At 35.5% G+C, this 20,322-nt stretch overlaps 1 pseudogene across 1 annotated transcript; it reads left to right on the top strand.

The window, feature by feature from the left end:
* Positions 1 to 258: 258 nt before the first annotated feature.
* On the top strand, positions 259 to 1,104 carry LOC309853418 (small ribosomal subunit protein uS3 pseudogene; annotated as a pseudogene). The gene has a single exon. The product of its transcript is annotated as a small ribosomal subunit protein uS3 pseudogene (transcript).
* The last annotated feature ends 19,218 nt before the right edge of the window (positions 1,105 to 20,322 follow it).

The following is a 20,322-nucleotide window of genomic DNA, read 5'->3' as shown; positions in this document are numbered from 1 at the left end:
TCAGTATTTTTAAAATATGTCCAAAGAGCTGTGTAACCACTGCTATAATCAGTCATCACATTTATCACCCCAAAAAGAAGCCCTATTTTTTTTTTACCCCCTCAAACTTCCTATCCCTTCAGCCCATGCAACCATTAATCTACATTCTGTTTCTATGGATTTGCCTTATCTGAACAGTTCACACAGGTAGAATATAATATATGGCCTTTGTTGTTGGTTATTTTTACTTAGCAAAGTCTTTTCAAGATTCATTTATCCGGGGCGCGCGGCGGCAAGATGGTGGTGCAGATTTCCAAGAAGAGGAAGTTTGTCGCTGATGGCATCTTCAAAGCTGAACGGAACGAGTTCCTCACTCGGGAGCTGGCTGAAGATGGCTACTCCGGGGTTGAGGTCCGAGTTACACCAACCAGGACAGAAATCATTATCTTGGCCACCAGGACACAGAATCTTCTTGGTGAGAAGGGCCGCTGGATCCGAGAATTAACTGCTGTGGTTCAGAAGAGGTTTGGTTTCCCCGAGGGCAGTGTAGAGCTTTATGCTGAAAAGGTGGCTACAAGAGGTCAGTGTGCTATTGCCTAGGCAGAGTCTCTGCGTTACAAACTCCTAGGAGGCCTTGCTGTGCGGAGGGCCTGCTATGGTGTGCTGAGGTTCATCATGGAGAGTGCAGCCAAAGGCTGTGAGGTCGTGGTATCTGGGAAACTCCGAGGACAGAGGGCTAAATCCATGAAGTTTGTGGATGGCCTGATGATTCACAGTGGGGACCCTGTTAACTACTACGTTGACACGGCTGTGCACCATGTGCTGCTCAGACAGTGTGTGCCGGGCATCAAAGTGAAGATCATGCTTCCTTGGGACCCAAGTGGTAAGATTGGCCCTAAGAAGCCCCTGTCGGATCATGTGAGCATTGTGGAACCCAAAGATGAGATACTGCGCACCACCCCCATCTCGGAACAGAAAGGTGGGAAGCCAGAGCCTCCTGCTATGCCACAGCCAGTACCCACAACCTAACAGGGTCTCTCCGGCAGCTGGATCTGGAGACTGGATTTCAATCCGCAAAGACCTTTAATAAAATCTTTGAGAAAGAAAGAAAAAAAAAAAAAAAGATTCATTTATGTTGTAGCATCTATCAGCACTTCATTCCTTTTTATGGCCAAATAACAATCCATTGCATGTATATACCACTGTTTGTTTATTCAGTCATCAGTTGATGGATATTGGGGTAGTTTCTTTCTTTCTTTCTTTCTTTTTTTTTTTTAAGATTTTAGTTTATTTATTTGAGAGACAGAGAGAGCGAGAGCACGCATATGCAGGGAGAAGGGGCACAGGGAGAGGGAGAAGCAGACTTTCCATTGAGCAGGGAGACCAATCTGGGACTCCATCCCAGGACCCTGAGCTAATTGACTCTATGTCATTGGTAGCACTTCCTGTCAACAGTAAGCTATCAGCAGCTAAGTTTTGGGGGAGTCCAATTTATACATAGATTTTTGGGTGGGCAACAAGCTTAGCATACCTAACTTCCATATTATTCAAAAGTCAACTGTATTTTCAATGAACAATCTGAGCATAAAATTAAGAAACAAACCTATTTACAATAGCATAAAAAAGAATAAGATACTTAGAAATAAGTTAACAAAAAATATGTAAGACTTGTACATAGGAAATTATATGAAATTGAAGGAAATTAGTAGTAGTATTCATAATCATCATAAAGTAGAAACCACCCCTAGGCACCTGGGTAAGCAACTGCCTTCTGCTCAAGTCATGAGCTTTGTATCTTGATAAAGTCCCAATAGTTCATTTTTGCCCTTGCTTTTTTTTGCCTTTGGTGATCTTTCTAGGAAGAAGTTGCTGCAGCTGAGATCAAAGGGGTTGCGGCCTGTGTTCCCCTCAAGTGTTTTAACAGATTCCTGTCTTACATTTATTCTTTCATCCATTTTTGAGTCTGTTTTTGTGTGTGGTATAAGGAAATGGTGCAGTTTCATTCTTCTGCATGTGGCTGTCCAATTTTCCCAACACCATTTGTTGAAGAGACTGTCTTTTTTCCATTGGACATTCTTTTCTGCTTTGTCGAAGATTAATTGGCCATAGAGTTGAGGGTCCATTTCGGGGTTCTCTATTCTGTTTAATTGATCCATATGTCTGTTTTTGTGCCAGTACCATGCTGTCTTGGTGATTACAACTTTGTAACAAATCTTAAAGTCTGGAATTGTGATGCCTCCAGGTTTGGCTTTCTTTATCAACACTTCTCTGGCTATTTGGTGTCTTTTCTGGTTCCATACAAATTTTAGGATTATTTGTTCCATTTCTTTGAAAAAAGTTGGTGATATTTTGGTAGGGATTGCATTGAATGTGTAGATTGCTCTAGGTAGCATAGACATTTTCACAATATTTGTTCTTCTAATTCATGACCATGGAATATTTCTCCATTTCTTTCTTTCTTTTTTAAAAGATTTTATTTATTTATTCATGATGGACAGAAAGAAAGACACAGAATGGGAAGCAGGCTCCCCACTGAGCAGAAAGCCCAATGCAGGATTCGATACCAGGATCCCCAAGTCATGACCTGAGCCGAAGGCAGGCACTAAACCATCTGAGCCGCCCAGGCACCCTGTTTTTCCATTTCTTTGTGTTTTCCTCAGTTTCTTTCATGAGTATTCTTTAGTTTTCTTAGTACAGATTCTTTGCCTCTTTGGTTAGATTTATTCCTAGATATCTTATGGTTTGGGATGCAGTTATAAATGGGATGGACTTCTTCATTTCTTTTTTTTCTGTCTTGTTGTTCTGTAGAAATACAACTGATTTCTGTGCATTGATTTTATATCCTGAAACTGCTGAATTCCTGTATGAGTTTTAGCAGTTTTGGAGCAGAGTTTTGGGGTTTTCTGTTTAAAATATCGTATCTGCAGAGTGAGAGTTTGACGTCTTCTTTGCTGATTTTGATGCCTTTTATTTCTTTTTGTTGTTTGATTGCTGAATTAGGACTCCTAGTACTATGTCGACCAAAAGTGGTGAGAATGGAGCCCCCTGCCATGTTCCTGACCTTAGGGGGAAAATTCTCAGTTTTCCCATTGAGAATGATATTTGCTGTGGGTTTTTCATAGATGGCTGTTATGATATTGAGGTATGTACCCTCCATCCCTATACCGTGAAGAGTTTTGATCAAGAAAGTATGCTGTATTTTGTCAAATGATTTTTCAGCATCTATTGATAGTATCATATTGTTCTTGTCCTTTCTTTTATTAATTAGTATATCACATTGATTTGTAGATGTTTAACCAATCTTGCAGCCCAGGAATAAATCCCACTTGGTTATGGGGAATAATCCTTTTAATGTACCGTTGGGTCCTATTGGCTAGTATCTTGGTGAGAATTCTGCCATCTATGTTCATCAAGGATATTGGCCTGTGATTATCCTTTTTGGTGGAGTCTTTGTCTGATTTTGCGATCAAGGTAATGCTGGCCTCATAAGATGAGTTTGGAAGTTTTCCCTCTATTTCTACTTCTTGAAACAGCTTCAGAAGAGTAGGTATTAGTTGTTTTTTAAATGTTTGGTAGAATTCCCCTGGGAAGCCATCAGGCTCTAGACTCTTGTTTATTGGAAGATTTTTGATTACTACTTCAATTTCCTTACTGGTTATGGGTCTGTTAAGGTTTTCTATTTCTTCCAGGTTCAGTTTTGGTAATTTATATGTCTCTAAGAATACATCTATATCTTCCAGATTGCCTAATTTATTAGCATGTAATTGCTCATAATATGTTTTTATAATTGTTTGTATTTCTTCAGTGTTTGTTGTGATCTCTCCCCTTTCATTCATGACTATTAATTTGGGTCCTTTCTCTTTTCTTTTTGGTAAGTCTAGCCAGGGGTTTATCAATCTTATTAATTCTTTCAAAGAACAGCTCCTAGTTTCGTTGATCTGTTCTACTGTTCTATTTTTCTACTGGTTTCTATTTCGTTGATTTATGCTCTGATCTTTATTATTTCTCTTCTCCTGCTGGGTTTAGGCTTTATTTGTTGTTCTTTCTCCAGCTCGTTTAAGTGTTAGGTTGTGCACTTGAGACCTATCTTGTTTCTTGAGAAAAGCTTGTATTGCTATATACTTCCCTTTTAGGCCTACTTTGCTGCATCCCAAAGGTTTTGAAAAGTTGCTTTTTCATTTTCATTAGTGTCCATGAATTTTTAAAATTCTTCTTTAATTTTCTGGTTGGTCATTCATTCTTTTGTAGGAAGCTCTTTAACCTCCATGTATCTGAGTTCTTTCCAAATTTCCTCTTGTGATTGTGTTCAAGTTTCAAAGCATTATGGTCAGAAAATATGCAGAGAATGATCCCAATCCTTTGGTTGAGACCAGATTTGTGACCTAGTATGCAATCTATTCTGGAGAATGTTCTATGTGCATTGGAGAAGAGTGTGTATTCTGTTGCATTTGGATGGAATGCTCTGAATACGTCTGTGAAGTCCATCTGGTCCAGTGCATCATTCAAAGCCTTTGTTTCCTTGTTGATCCTCTGTGTAAATGATCTGTCCATTGTAGTGAGTGGGGTGTTAAAGTCCCCTGCTATTACTGTATTATTATCAATGTGTTTCTTTAATTTTGTTATTAATTGGTTTACATAATTAGCTGCTCTCATGTTAGGGGCATAAATATTTACAATTGTTAGATCTTCTTGTTGGACAGACCCTTTAATTATGATATAGTGTCCTTCCTCATCTCTTATTATAGTCATTGTTTTAAAATCTAATTTGTCTGATATAAGGATTGCTACCCCAGCTTTCTTTTGAGTTCCATTAGCCTTATAAGTGGTTTTCCACACCCTCAGTTTAAATATAGAGGTGTCATTGTGTCTAAAATGAGTATCTTATAGACAGGATATTGATGGGTCTGGGTTTTTTTTTCCAGTCTGATATCCTGTGTCTTTTGATTGTGGCATTTAGCCCATTTATCTTCAGAGTAACTATTGAAGGATATGAATTTAGTGTCATTGTATTACCTGTAAAGTCACTATTTCTGTATATTGTCTCTGTTCCTTTCTGCTCTATGTTACTCTTTAGGCTCTCTCTTTACTTACAGAATTTCCTTCCTGCAGGGCTGGCTTAGTGGTCACAATTCTTTTAGTTTCTGTTTGTCCTGGGATCTTTTTATCTCTCCTATTCTGACTGACAGGTTTTCCAGGTAAAGTATTCTTGGCTTCTTTTTCATTTAACACCCAAATATATCATGCTAGTCCTTTCTGTCCTGCCAGGTCTCTATGGATTGGTAAGCTGCCAATCTAATATTTATACCCTTGTAGGTTATGGAGTTCTTGTCCCAAGCTGCTTTCAGGACTTTCTGTTTATCTCTGAAATTTTCAAGCTTCACTATTATACGTTGCAGTGTTGATATATTTTTTTGTTTTTGAGGGAGTGATTTTCTCTGCCTCTTGGACTTGAATGTCCATTTCCCTTCCCAGATTAGGGAATTTCTCAGCTATAATTTGCTCCAGTATTGCTTATGCCCTTCTTTCTCTCTCTTTCATCCTCTGGGATCTCAGTTATTCTAATATTTTTTTCTCTTTATAGTATCACTTATCTCTTGAATTCTTCCTTCATGATCCAGTAGTTGTTTATCTATCTTTTTCTCAGCTTCTTTAGTCTCCATCATTTGGTCTTCTGCATCACTAATTCTGTCTTCTGCCTCATTTATCCTAGCAGTTAGAAACTCCATTTTTATAGCAGTTCATCAATAACCTTTTTATTTTGACTTGATTAGATTTTAGCTCTTTTATTTTCCCAGAAAGGGATTCTCTAGTGTCTTCTATGATTTTTTCAAGCATAGCTAGTATCTTCAAAATCATTATTCTGAACTGTATTTCTGACATTTTAATTATATGCCTACTGATTAGGTTCCTGGCAGTTAGTGCTACCTCTTTTTCTCTTTTTTGAGGTGAGTTTTTCTCTCTTGTCATTCTTGCAGAAAATGGTCAGTTTTCTATCTGTAGAATTGCAACAGTTCTTTTCTAGATCTCTGTTTGAGTTCACAGGTGTTCAGAATGATTTGATAGCTATCTAGCTGAATTCTTGGGAACAGAAAAAACTAAGGTCTCTTACTCCTCTACCATCTTTTTTTTTCTGACTACATGTTTATAATTGTTATATCTGCTAAGTGGATTGATCTTTTTATCATTATGAAATATCCTTATTTGTCCCCAGTAAAAATTTTTGTTCTAAAGTCTATTTTATCTCATATATATATATAGTCACTCTCTTTGTTATTGTTTTCAGGGTTTGTTTTTTGCCATGATTTATTTTTGACCTATTTCTTTCTTGCTGTGCTTTACTCTTGACCTGTTTGCTTCTAAAGTGAGTCTCTTAAGCAGCATAAAGTTCGATCATATTTTTAATTCTATTCTGCCATTTTCTACCTTTAATTGGAGAGTTTGATTCACTTACATTTAATGTAATTACTAAATGTATGTCTACCATTTTGCTTTTTGTATTCTCTTTGTCATGTCTATTTTGTCCTTTGTTTTCTTTTTTTAAATCAATTTTATTTATTTGAGAGAGAGAAAATTAGAGAAAGAATGAGAGAGAGTACAAGCAGGGAGGATAGGGAGAACCAGGCTCCCTGCAGAGGCTGAGCAGAGAGCGTGATGTGGGACTCAATTTCATGACCCTGGGATAGTGACCTGAGCCTGAGGAAGACACTTAACTGACTGAGCCTCCCAGGTGACCCTGTTCTTTTTTTTTTTTTTTAATTACTGTCTTCTTTTGTGTTAAATAGATTTTTAGTGTATCATTTAACTTTCCTTATTTCTTTATGTATTTTTTAAAAGTTTTATTTATTTACTTTTTTAGAGAAAGAGAGATTGGGAGGTCAGGGGGTAGGGGTGGGGAGAATCCAAAAAAGCTCCCTGTCCAGCATAAAGCCCAACTTGGACCTTGATTTCATGACCTGAAATCATGATCTGAGCTTAAACCAAGAGTCAGATGCTTAATAAGTTCCTCCACTCAAGCACCCCATTATATATTTTTGAGTTATTTTCTTAGTATTTTACCTGAAAATTAGCATTTATAGTCTTAATTTATAATGATCTAACTTTGATCAAGATCAACTTAATTTAAATAGTATATAAATCATGGCTTCTCTATAAGTTCTATTCCCCCACTCACTCCTTTATGCTGTTATTGTCACAAAGTACGTCTTTGCACATTGTTTGCCCACAACCTAGATTCATAATTCTTGTTTTATGTAGTTGGTTTTTTTTTTTTAAATCAGACAAGGAAAAAAAAAGGAGTTACAAACAAAAAATACACTTGTAACACCATTTATATTTAACTATTTAATTAACTTTATTGGTGCTCTTTATTTCTCCATATGGGCTCAATTTACTCTCTAGTGTCTGTTCATTTTAACCTGAGGCACTCTTTTCAGTATTTCTTGTAGAGAAATTTTGCAAGTGATAAACTTACCATTTTTGCTTATCTGGGAATATCTAAAATTCCCTTTCATTTTTTGAAGAATAATTTTGCTGAATTCTTGGTTGATAGTTTTTTGTTTTGTTTTGTTTTGTTTTTTTACTTTTAGTAGGTTATGCTATTGCATTCTGGCCTTCAAGGTTTCTCTTCTCTTCTTTTTTTAAAAAATATTTTATTTTTAAGTAATTGCTACACACAACATAGGGCTTAAAGTTACAACTTTGAGATCAAAATTTGCACGTTCTACCAACCGAGCCAGCCAGGTGTCCCTGGCCTCCAGGATTTCTGATGATAAATCCACTAATAGTCTTATTGAGAATCACTTTTTATGAACAGTGACTTGTTGTTTCACATATTCTTTTTGTCTTTAGCTTTTGACCATTGATTATGATGTTTAAGATTAAGAGGATTTCTGAATTTATTTTACTTGGAATTTATTGAGCCTCTTAGATGTGTAGATTCATTTCTTTCACCAATATTTGGTAAGTTTCCACCCATTATTTCTTTTAACATTCTTTACACCATTTTTTCTCAATCTCTCTTCTCTCTTTCTGGGATTTTCATTATTCTTGTGATGGTATGTCTAATGATGCCAACAAAGACCCTTAGAGGTCCTTGATATTCTGTTTATTTTCCTTCTTTTAAATTTTTTTTCAGACTGAATAAACTCAATTGATCTATGCTCAGGTTTGCTGATTCTTTTTCCTGCTTATATTTGCATTACATCTTATATTGAGTTTATCTAGTGAATTTTTAAGTTCAGTTAATATTCTTTGATCCAGGTTTTCTAATTGGTTCCTTTCTATAATTTCTATCTTTTTATTGGTATTTTCTATTTGATGACACACTGTTCTCCTGATTTCTTAAATGCCTAGAACTTATAATCTATAGATATTTACCAAGGGGTTCTGTGTGCCTTTTTGGAAATATCTTCAACACTCAACCAGGTGAGTTACAACTTTGTCACTTTTGCTGCTTACCCATATTTTCAAAGTCAATCTTTGGTGAGAACTTAGGACTTTCCTTAAGTTTCTGGTGTTTCCTGAGCATGCATAAAGCCCTGAACATGTGAATGACCTTTCTGCCTCTATGAACATCTTATTCCTAAGCTTTTCCTTTTAGGCTTTTGGTTAGTCTATAGTTTGCGCCATGTACTACTCATTGCCCCAGGAAGCCAACATTTTAAGATGTCTGACAAATGTCTTTCATGGAGAAGCTGTTAACACTGAGCTAATTTCAGTGATATCAAATAGAGGCAAGTCTTTCAGGGAACCACTAGGTTGGTCAAATAATGACTTGTCCTTTGTCATGAGGCTTGAGGAAGAGCTCAAGCCACATTTTGCTCCCTCTAGTACTAGGAATACAGGTTACTATATTTCAAGGCCTTGACAGTGCTGAAGAGTGGGAAATGGGAAGTTAAAATGTCACAAACTTCCTACTCTTGCTGAGATTGTGTTTCTTTCTTTCTTTCTTTCTTTCTTTTGGCTAAATGCTCTTGAATTTACACCAAGTACTCATTTAGTTTCCAGAGTTTCAAGAAAGTTGATTTGACTATTTTCGCCATTTTCCCCTATTGCTTTTATGTAGGTCCTTATTCTGCCTTTTTTTTTTGGATATCTCAATCTTGACAGTTTTGAGTACCAGTCAGATATTTTGTAGACTGTCTTTTAAGTGGGATTTGCCTGATTTTTTCTCATGACTAGACTGGAGTTATGATTTTTTTTTGGAGAAATATCAGAGGCAAAATGCTGTTTTCTATTAGATCATGTCCAGGGAACATGTTGTCTGAGTGAATAGCATGCAGATATCAACTTTGGTTACCTGGATAAATGTTTATTTATAGGTAAGGTTACTTTCCATATTGTGCTCTGTGGAAGAAAGTCATCATGCATAGCCCACACTTAAGAAGTGGGAGCTATTCTCCATGTTCTTGAGAGTAGAATTTTACATAAATATTTGGAGTTCTGCATGGAAGATTTGTCTATTCTTTCCCCAATTGCTATATATTCTATCACTTATTTATATCTGTATGAATCATTAAAATTTATTTTATTCTGTAGGTTATAATTTCTCATGATGTATTTTGTTGTTCAAATTTGTTCTAGCTTTGGCTAGTAGGTAATTTCAGTTGACCCCAGTCTCCCTTTGAGAAACATTTTGTTTTTTGAGAAAGATTTTTTTTTATTTTTTATTTTTTATAAATATATATTTTTATCCCCAGGGGTACAGGTCTGTGAATCACCAGGTTTACACCCTTCACAGCACTCACCAAAGCACATACCCTCCCCAATGTCCATAATCCCACCCCCTTCTCCCAAACCCCCTCCCCCCAGCAACCCTCAGTTTGTTTTGTGAGATTAAGAGTCACTTAGAAATCATAAGGTGGAATTAGATTACACTCAAACTTGATTCGATAACTATAGATAGAACTTTATATCCTTCAAATACAAAATGGGGTTTTTCTATATTCATGCATATGTTTAAAAAATGGACTTGGCCATGAAGAAAACCTTAAATTTTTCTGTATATTCTCTGATTGTAACACAATAGATATAGAAATAAATAATAAAATAGTGATTTTAAAAAATTTTAATTACTTGCAAATTAAGAAACACATTTTTAGAAAACACCTGAATTAGAGGAAAAAAATGTAAAGATTGTTAGTAAAATAAAATGACCCACTACAACAGAATTCTCTAGAGCTTTAAATGTCTCAATTAGGAAAAAAAAAAAAAAAAGAAAAACAAATTTTTAAGGGAACAAAATATTTATCATAAAAGTTATAAAAAAACAAAGTAACTAAGAAGAGGGAATTATCAGGATAAAGGTTGAAAAATGGAACCGAAAAAAGAAAAGAGAAATACAGAAAATGTTTCCTTTGGGGGGGAAAAAAAAACAAACATTTGCAAACATCAATAAGATGAGACAGAGAGCAAAAATAGCCAAGTTTTGGAATGAGAGAGGGGACTATAACCATTTAAAAGACACAGAAGAATATTGCCTGCAGCTCTATGATATTCAATTTAAGACCTAAAAAAATAGATCATTCCTAGCAAGGTAGATATCATTAAACTTTCCTCAGAAATTGGAAAACTTGAATATAATAATGACCATAGGAAAAGCTAGACTTTTGTTCACATTCTATCACTAGTAAGGGCACCAATCAAGATAAGTTTTACCTTTGGAGAATAGATTATTCCAATATTATTTACATATTTCAGGCCAAGGGAAAATGAGAATCTCCTATATATTTACTTTATGAAAATAGCATAATTTTAACACCTGATTGTGATAATTCTCATGTAAAATATACTGACAACCAATATTGCTTATGAATATGCAGCCAAAGCTAGACTCTATTTGCTATTTTTTTAAAGAATATTTTTTGGGGTCACAACAATAACTCTAAGCATGATATACTCCAGAAATGGAAAGTCAATATTCTAATCTATCAATGTTGTCCATTATAATAATACAGTAAAGAGAAAGCTATATTATAGCAGTAGACATAGAAAAGACATTTGATAAAATTCAGTAGCTATTAAAATTGTGAATAAAATAGCAATAAAAGAAAACTGCTTGAATTATGACTACAAAACATTGTTCAAAAATACCAACAACAAACATGAATTTAATAGCAAATAAACTGATTTCATTAACAAATAAACTGATTTCATTTGATCTAGCAGTAAATAAGGGATACTTGCTATGATTAGTTCCCAAAACCTGTAGCAAAATAAAGCATGAAATAAAACTGAGGTGAGTGGTGGAAAGAACAACAGTGCTTTTGCGAATGGTATCTATAAACTTGGAAAATAAAAAGGTTGCTTTTTGTGGGTTTCTTTTGTTTGTTTGTTTGTTTGCTTTCTAAGAAGGTATCAGAATTTGTCTTTTGTTTTCTTTTTGTTTTTTATTTAAATTCCAGCTAGTTAACATACAGTGCAATATTAGTTTCAGGTGTACAATATAGTGATTCAACACTTATATACAACACCCAGTGGTCATCACCAGTGCAATTCTTAATCCCTATCTCCTATTTAACCCATCTCTGCACCCACATCCTCTCTGATTATCATCAGTTTGTTTTCTAGAGTTGAGAGTCTATTTCTTGGTTTGCCTCTCTCTTTTTCTTCCCTATAACCATGTGTCATTTCTTAAATTTACACCTGAGTTTTCGAAATCATACAGTATTTGTCTTTCAATTAACATTATATTCTATGGTTCCATTCACATAATTGCAAATGGCAAGATGTCATTCTTTCTTATGGCTGAGTAATATTTCATTATATGGATAGGTATATAGATGGATATATGCCCCACATAAATAATGAAAAAATGAATTACATTATTTTTGGAATCAGTACAAAGAAATATGAAAACATTGTTTATAAAAGACAGGTTTTACAGTATTTAGAACACATTTAAAAGAAAGGCATTGAACCTATTTGGAGATAATTATAAAATCTTACTGATAATAGAAAGGTCTCCCCAAGAAACTTGTTCTTGAATATAAAGACTTATTGTTAGTGTTGGTTCATTTCAATTGAATATATAAACCCTGTGCAATTTCAATTAGTAATACAAATAAAATTTTTAAAATATGGATGGATAATTCTAGTATCTAAAGAATAAATGCCTCGGAATAACCTAGAAAGCCCTGAAGGACAATCATGAAGGAGAATTTGCTTTTTAATATTATGTCACAAAGTCACTGTATTTAAATCAATGTGATACTTGTATGGGAATCTATCTATCTAGATCTTTCTAATCTAATCTAATCTATCTATCAGAGAAATAGAAAAGAGATTTCAAAATAAATACTGGTACTTGAGAATTTAACATATGACAAAAATGGTAACTTCTACAGGAAGAGAGGTTATTCAAGTGAGCCATCCAGCTAAACTGACTCTTACTTGATACCATATCCAAAGATAAGTTTTCATAGACTCTGTCAGGGTTCCAGTTATCATGGACTAAGGCCATACTGGGTAACCTGCCCATCCTCCATTCCAGAAAACAATTGTGAAATATGGAATTAATACAAAAAGCAACTACTTGAAAGTATGGGAGGATGAAGAGAAGACGACAGATTCTAGTGGGAAGTGTGTATTTACTTGGAGTGGGGAAAATGTGAAGCTCCCTATGGTCTTCTTGGTGGCTTCACACAATGGTGCACACAGCAACTGTGGTTGAAAGAAAACTTGCTTTCTTTCAACCAGAAGACTGAAGCTGGAATCATGTGAAAACTGAAGAGAGTTGGGAGTGGTGATGTACCCACTCTCTGACTCTCAAACTACATATATGCATAAGACTCAAAGCAGCTCAGCTGAAGGCTCAGCTATTTCTCAAGAGACAGAGTTTGAAGCTTAAGAACTAAGCAAGAATATCGTCTGCTAAAAACACTTACAAGAAGAAAATAACAAAATCCAGAATTTTTACAATTTAACATTCATTATGTCTAGGATATAATCCCAAATTATCAAATTTATAAAATTATAAAATTAAAAAATGTAACATATTCTCAAGAGCAAAAAATCAAGTATGACACTCAAGATGAGAAAGATGTTGCAACTAACAGACAAGGTAATTTAAGTGACTATTATTACTGTCTTAACAAAGTAAGGTAAAACATATTTTCAATCAATGAAAATTTTAACACAGAAAAGGAAATCTCAGCAGAGGAAAAAGAAACTGTAAGGGATGCCTGGGTGGCTCAGTCGTTAAGTGTCTACCTTCGGTTCAGGTCATGATCTCAGGGTCCTGGGATCGAGCCCCACATTGGGCTCCTTGCTCAGCAGGGGAGCCCGTTTCTCCCTCTTCCACTCCCTCTGCTTGTGTTCCCTCTCTCGCTGTGTCTCTCTCTGTCAAATAAATAAATAAAATATTAAAAAAAAACAGTAAAAAGTGAGCAAATAGAAATTCTAGAAATGAAAAATGCGATTTCTGAAGTTAAAAATTTACTGGATGGACTTAAAATCCAAATGGATATGACAGAGGGAAATGATGACTTTGAAGACAAAGTGATAAATATTATACAAGGAGAACAGAAAGATGATTGAGAAGAAAAACCAGTTTGATGTGTTGTTATTTTGAAATATCTTTCTTGTCTCTACTTACCATGTTCAATCTCCTCTAGCTTTTTGAACATACAGAATGAATATAGTTATATTGACTATTTCAATGTCCTTGTCTCCTAAATCTATCATCTATGTCACTTCCAGTCAGTTTGATTGATTGACATTTCTCCTCATGAGTTACATATTTTCCACTTCTTTGCATGCTTCATAATTTTTGAATGTATGCCAGACTGTGATATTTTTCTTGTTGGATGCTGTACATTATTATATTCCTATGAATATACTTGAGCTTCATTTTGGGATGCAGTTAAGTTACTTAGAAACAGTTTGATCCTTTTAGGTCTGACTTTAAACTTTGTTAAGAAGGAATAGAGCAATGTTTAGTCTAGGGTAAAATTTTCACCACCGAGATAAAACTCTCCAGCATTCATTCTACCAATCCTAAAATATAAGGATTTTCCCCTCCAGATGGTCTGAAGAGGAACTATTCTGGCCTTGGTAATCCTCAAGGACCCCCCTCTCCCCCACACCCAATCCTTTTGGTACTTTTCTCACATGCATGTGTGAAGAATCTTGGGACTCTCATAGATCTCTAGAATTCTCTTTCCTTGAAGCTTTCTCATCTTCAAGACTCTGCCCTGCTAATTGTAGCTGCTTTAGCATCTCTGGATCCCCACTCCTTTTCAACTTAGGAAGACGGTTGTGCTCCATGTGGGTTGTCCCTTCCTGTGTTGCTGCCTGGAAATTTTCCCCCAGCTATAGCTAAAGCAATTGTAGCAACTCTTTCATTGGTTTCTCATCTTTCAGGGATCAGTGTCCTTCTTTACTTGATGTTCAATGTCTCGAGAAAACGTCTTTCATATATTTTGTCCAATTTGTTAGTTGTTTCAGGCATAAAAGCAAATCAGTTTCTTGTTACTCCACCTATGGTGGGCCCCCTTAGTAGTCACGTCCTCCCAGTTCTGGACTCTACATCTGAGATGCTCCAGTATCTGAGAAGATGAAAACCAAGAGGCTTTTTAAAGAAATCGAAAAGCAGTTTCAAAGTTTATATGGAAAGACAGTGGACATAAAATCAGAATCAATTTGGAAGACTTAACCTCTACCTGATTTCAAAACTTACTGTAAATCTATAGGAATCAAGATTGTCATAGGGATAGTCATATAGACCAGCAAAACAGAACAAAGCCCAGAACTAGACACACGATTATATGGTCATTTGAGTACCGAGGCAAATCAATAGACAGAGGATAGTCTTTTTAGCAAACACACTGGAATAATTGTATATTCATGTACAGAAAAAATGAACTTAAACCCTTACCTAACATTAAACCAAAAAATTAATTTTCAATGGATTATAGACATAATTATAAGATTAAATCTATAAAACTTCTGGAAGAAAACATAGGAGAAATCTTTGTGACCTTTGGTTACACTAAGGTTTCTTAAACAGTATCAAAAAGCATAAAATACAAATGAAAATTTGATAAAGTAGACTTCATTCAGATGAAAAGCTTTTGGATTCTAAGAGACACAGTTAAGGAAATAAAAGTGCAAACCAAAGACTGGGAAATTCTTTTTGCAAAACATGCATCAGAAAAGGACTTCTATCTAGAATACAGAAGGAACTCTTACAACTCAAACATAAGAAGTCAAATATCCCAATTTAAAAAAAGGTACTTCTAAAACAAGGACCAAATTTGTGAACAGAGATTTTATAAGTGAAGATATATGAATAGCCATAGGAATATGAAAAAATTCTCCACATCACTACTTATCACAAAAATGTCAATTAAAAACCACAGTGACATGTATACCAGAATGGCTGAACTGAAAAATACAGACAAGAGCAAATGTTGGTGAAGATATGGAAAAATTGTGAGTCTCATCCATTGCTGGTTGAAATACTAAATGGCATAGTCACTTTGAAAAACAGTCTGGTAGTATCCTTAACTGTATGACATACACTTATCATATGACCCAGATGTTCTACTTCTAGATATTTACCCAAGAGAAAGAAAATTTTACATACACAGAGACATGTATGCAAATGTTTATAACAGGACAATCTATATGAGACAAAAACTGGGGCGTGGATAAATTGTGACTTATCTGTACTATGAAATTCTGCACTGCAATAAAAAGTAACAAAATGTATTCAACATCATCATTGAATCTCAGAAACATGGTAAGTGAGAGACGTCAAACAAGAAGTCTATACTGGATGATTCCATTTATACATGATTTTAGAAGAAGGCAAAACAGAAAACACCAGTGATTGCCTGGGACTGGGGTGGGGGAAATAGAGAGGTCTAAGAAAGCCTTTTATGGTGATGAAACTGCCTCTATCTTGATTGTGACTACTTTATCTCATATAATTAACCACAATTCATCAAATTATACACTTAAAATAAATGCATTTTATCTTATATAAATTAGACCTTAACTTTTAAAAATCAAAAAAGGAAAAATAGGTTCCACACGATTTTAATGTCTAAGTGTAAAAAGCAAAAAAAAAAAAAAAAAAAAGGAACTCTTACAAGAAAATCTTGCAATGTAAAGATCAGAGAGAACATCTTAACTAAGAGCAGAAACTTGGATGCTGTAAAAGGGATGATAATAACCTTGTGTGGCTAAAGAGGCAATTAAATTCAATGAATAAATAGATCAGGAAAAAATAGTGTAATGTAAATGCAAACAAGGTATAAACTGTCCATATTATTCAAAGCGTTTATCCAAAATGAGAAGAAAAATACAGCACTGTTAAATAATTGACTAAGGAAAAGTCATAGAGGAGCAAATGTGAATGGTCACAGACATATGAAAAGACGCTTGAATTCCCTGGTAACCAGGAGAACGCAAATTTAAAGAGCAACGAGATAGCAGTTTACATTTGTTAGAAAGAACTACACACTTAATACTCCTGGCGATTGAAAGAAAATAATACTCTCATATTCCTGGTGGAAATGTGCAGTGTTATAGCCTTTGGCAGAAGCAAGTAGCAGCATTTATTAAAAATAAAAACACATATATCATTTAACCTGACTAGGCTTCTCCCAAGAATGCCAATAGAAATAAAAGCAGATGTATTAAGAGACATGGGCACTAAAGTGTTTATTGCAGCCTTGTTTCTAACGGCACAATACTAGATTAAAGTGAATGCCGGTCAAGAAGGGACTGGTTGAATAAATCCTTCTGCATGTGTTCTACATTCTGTTGAACAATCAGTAAAATGAGTGAATTAGAGCTATAGTAGGTGACTTTATTTCACCACTTTTTGTTGAGTAAGGAATACAAGATACAGATTTCTTTCTTTCTTCCTTCCTTCCTTTCTTTCTTTCTTTTTAAGAATTTATTTATTTATTTATTTTATTTGACAGAGATCATGAGTAGGCAGAGAGGCAGGCAGAGAGAGAGGGGGAAGCAGGCTCCTCGCTGAGCAGAGAGGCCAATGCGGGGCTTGATCCCAGGACTCTGGGATCATGACCTGAGCTGAAGACAGAGGCTTTAACCCCCTGAGCCACCCAGGCGACCCCACTTTCTTTTTCTGTAAAACAAAGACTAAAATCTCACTTTACATACATACATTCCTATGTTTGCATATTTGTGTATTTGTATAGTATTGTGAGCATGAAGGAAAACAATGGAAGGACACATACCAGATTCTTAAATCCTTCTACTGAGGTGACCTATGCTGTGTGGGCTGATATATATGAAGGTAAGTGTAGGGCCAAGCAACAAGCAAGGAAGCCAAAAAACAAAGTCTGCATTTGGAAAACATTTTATATAACCGGACGTGTATTGTATTAGCCAGAATAGGTTAGGTTATTCTTCAGTGGTAAACAGACTAACAGTTCAGTGCGTTAATATAAAAACAAACAAACAAACAAACAAACAAACAAAACATTTAATTCTTGCTCACACCAAGTCTGAGGGTCTGGGAGATTCTCCAGAGCAATTTTCTCAACAGGTTAGCTTAGACCTCCAGGACATTTAGATTTTATGGAATCTTCCTATCAACCTGTGTTTTTGTTATTGCTGCAGCTGGGAAAGAAAAAACATGGAGTATTGTGCACTGGTAATTAAAGGTTTTTGCCTGGATTTGATGCGTGTTGTTTCCCCCTCTCCCTCCCCCTCTCTTCTCCTCCTCCTCCTCCTCCTTCTTTTTTTTCCCAAGCCAAGGCACATAGCCATACATGAATTCATGGAGCTAAGAAAATCGATTATTCCTGTTCTCCTTTGGAAGGGGAGAAGAATTGGAAATATTAGTGAGCAGAAATATCCACTATATATACATTTATGAAATTATCGTTTATATATTAAGAAACTTAAGTTTTAAGATGTCTTTGAAATAACTTTATAAACAAGCAATTTATAAAATATAAAAGATGGTCGGGGCGCCTGGTTGGCTCAGTGGGTTAGGGCCTCTGCCTTCGGCTCGGGTCATGATCTCAGGGTCCTGGGATCGAGCCCCGCATCGGGCTCTCTGCTTGGCAGGGACCCTGCTTCTCTTCTCTCTCTCTGCCTGCCTCTCTGCCTACTTGTGATCTCTGTCTGTCAAATAAATAAAATCTTTAAAAAAAATCATCAATAAAAATGAAATTACACATATTTTAGCAGATCAGTTAAGATTATAAAGAATGATAAGGCCCAGTGATGATGACAGTGTGGGAAAAAAGGTTCTCATATGTACCTGGTGTGAAAATAATTTTATACATTTCTGAAATATCATCAGGCTGGATATCAAAATGTAATCTTTGAATTATTTTTAATATAACTTGTGAAAATTTACCCTTGAAAACAATCAGATGGGTGCATCAGTAAAGAAATGTTCACTGAAGCATTATTTATGATTACTAAAGCGAAAACAGTCTAAAAGTACATGTATTAGGGATGAGTTAACATATGGTAAATGCATATAATTAAATACTATGAGAGCCACTAAAAGAGACAAGGTGAATTTAATTTTTTTAACATAAAAATATTCAATGAATATGCTTTGGTTCTCTAATATTAGATATCTAATATCTAATTTTAAACCTGAAACTTCAGGTTTAAAACAATGATTTTACTCTGTTTATGATTTTGTACCTGGAATCAAGAAGGGCTTAACAGGCTGGTTTGCTGTAAGTATTCAACTGTATCCTCTGGGGTGGAAGTTTCCACTTTTTTTTTTTTTTTAAGCTGTTCTAAACTGTTGATGCTAAGGGAACAAAGTCCTATCTTACAGCAACAGTTGTGTTCAGCACACTTTTTTTTTTCATTTATTTATTTTCAGCATAACAGTATCATTATTTTTTCACCACACCCAGTGCTCCATGCAATCCGTGCCCTCTATAATACCCACCACCTGATACCCCAACCTCCCACCCCGCTGCCACTTCAAACCCCTCAGATTGTTTTTCAGAGTCTGGAAGTTTCCACTTTTAAGACAGTTTATTTCTCTCTCTCCTTCTTTCTTATTCTCTCTCTCTCTTTCTTTCTTTCCTTCTTTCTTTCTCTTTTTTCCTCCTTTCTCTTCTTTTTCTCTTTTTCTCCCTTTCTTCCTTCCTTTCTTTCTTTTTAAAGATTTTATTAATTTATTTGAGAGAGAGAGAGCACAAGTGGGTGGGAGGGGCAGAGGGAGAGGGAGAAGCAGACTCCCTGCTGAGCAGAGAGCCTGAAGCAGGGCTCCATCCCAGGATCCAGGGATTATGACCTGAGCCCAAGGCAGACATTTAACCAGCTGAGACACCCAGGTGCCCCGCAAAGCAGCTTCTTAACCTACATGTGTGGTGCCTTAGTGAACTTTGCTTTCTTGACCTCTCAACATGGAATCTCATCTTCCAGGCCACCTTGGACTTACAGGGCGGTGGTCTCAGGATAGTCTTAGCTCTTACACAGCCACCAACTTCCAAGGAGTAGAAAGTGTCATTTGCTAGTCCAGTTGAGGGCTATGTACAGAACTGGCATCATATGGTAGTCTTATTCAATTGATGGCAATAGTCCAAAAGCCTGCTTAGATTCCAGGGGGGTGGAGAAATAGCATTTCTTGATGACAGAGCAGCAAGGACACTTTCAGTAAAGCATACAGGAAGGGGATATTGTTGTAGCTGTCTTTAAAAAATACAGTCTGTAATAGTATCATATGATTCGATATATGTAAATATGGATATTTCTTTATATTTAAAAATCTAGAAAAAATATAAAGACAAAACAATGTTTCTCTGGGGGGGTAGCAATTTTGAGGTAGACACTGCTATTTTAGATTCCTCATTGATTTTTTTAGAGTAAGCACAATTACTTTTATAATCAGCAAAATTTTTAATTTTTAAAAATACCAATTTGATATGAAAAAGAAACAGGTTGTTTAAAGTTGTTTGCTCAAAGAATTTGCAAAATGAGCTCAAAGCGCGCACTTAGAAGGATGACTTTTTTTTCCCTGTGGAAAATTTCAGGAGGAACCTCTACATTTAAGTTTCCATATTTGCAGATAGAGTAGGAGTGATAGCTTCTTGGCAAAATTGAATTTAAATAATAGATTTAAATAATAGAAGCCATTATTCAGGTTGAGCTTAATGCAGTTCCCACCCAGCTGAAAGATTCAGGCAATGAAATGGAGCACATAAAAGCCTGACAGTTGCCTCATGCAAATTATGTTGTATTAAGAACTTAACAAAAATATTAAAAATTAGCAGAACAAAAATGTCAAGAAGGAAGGGGTGAGGGGTTAAGCGACCTTTTCAGCAGTCAGAAAAATGATCTCCGCCTTCAGTGGGCATCTGACTAGTTCCTACTCTCTATTTTCAG

This window comes from Mustela nivalis (genome assembly GCF_964662115.1).
Source record: "Mustela nivalis genome assembly, chromosome: 18".
Classification (NCBI taxonomy): Eukaryota; Metazoa; Chordata; class Mammalia; order Carnivora; family Mustelidae; genus Mustela; species Mustela nivalis.
The sequence above is the reverse complement of the archived record's forward strand: the minus strand, read 5'-3'. Positions and strand labels throughout refer to the sequence as shown.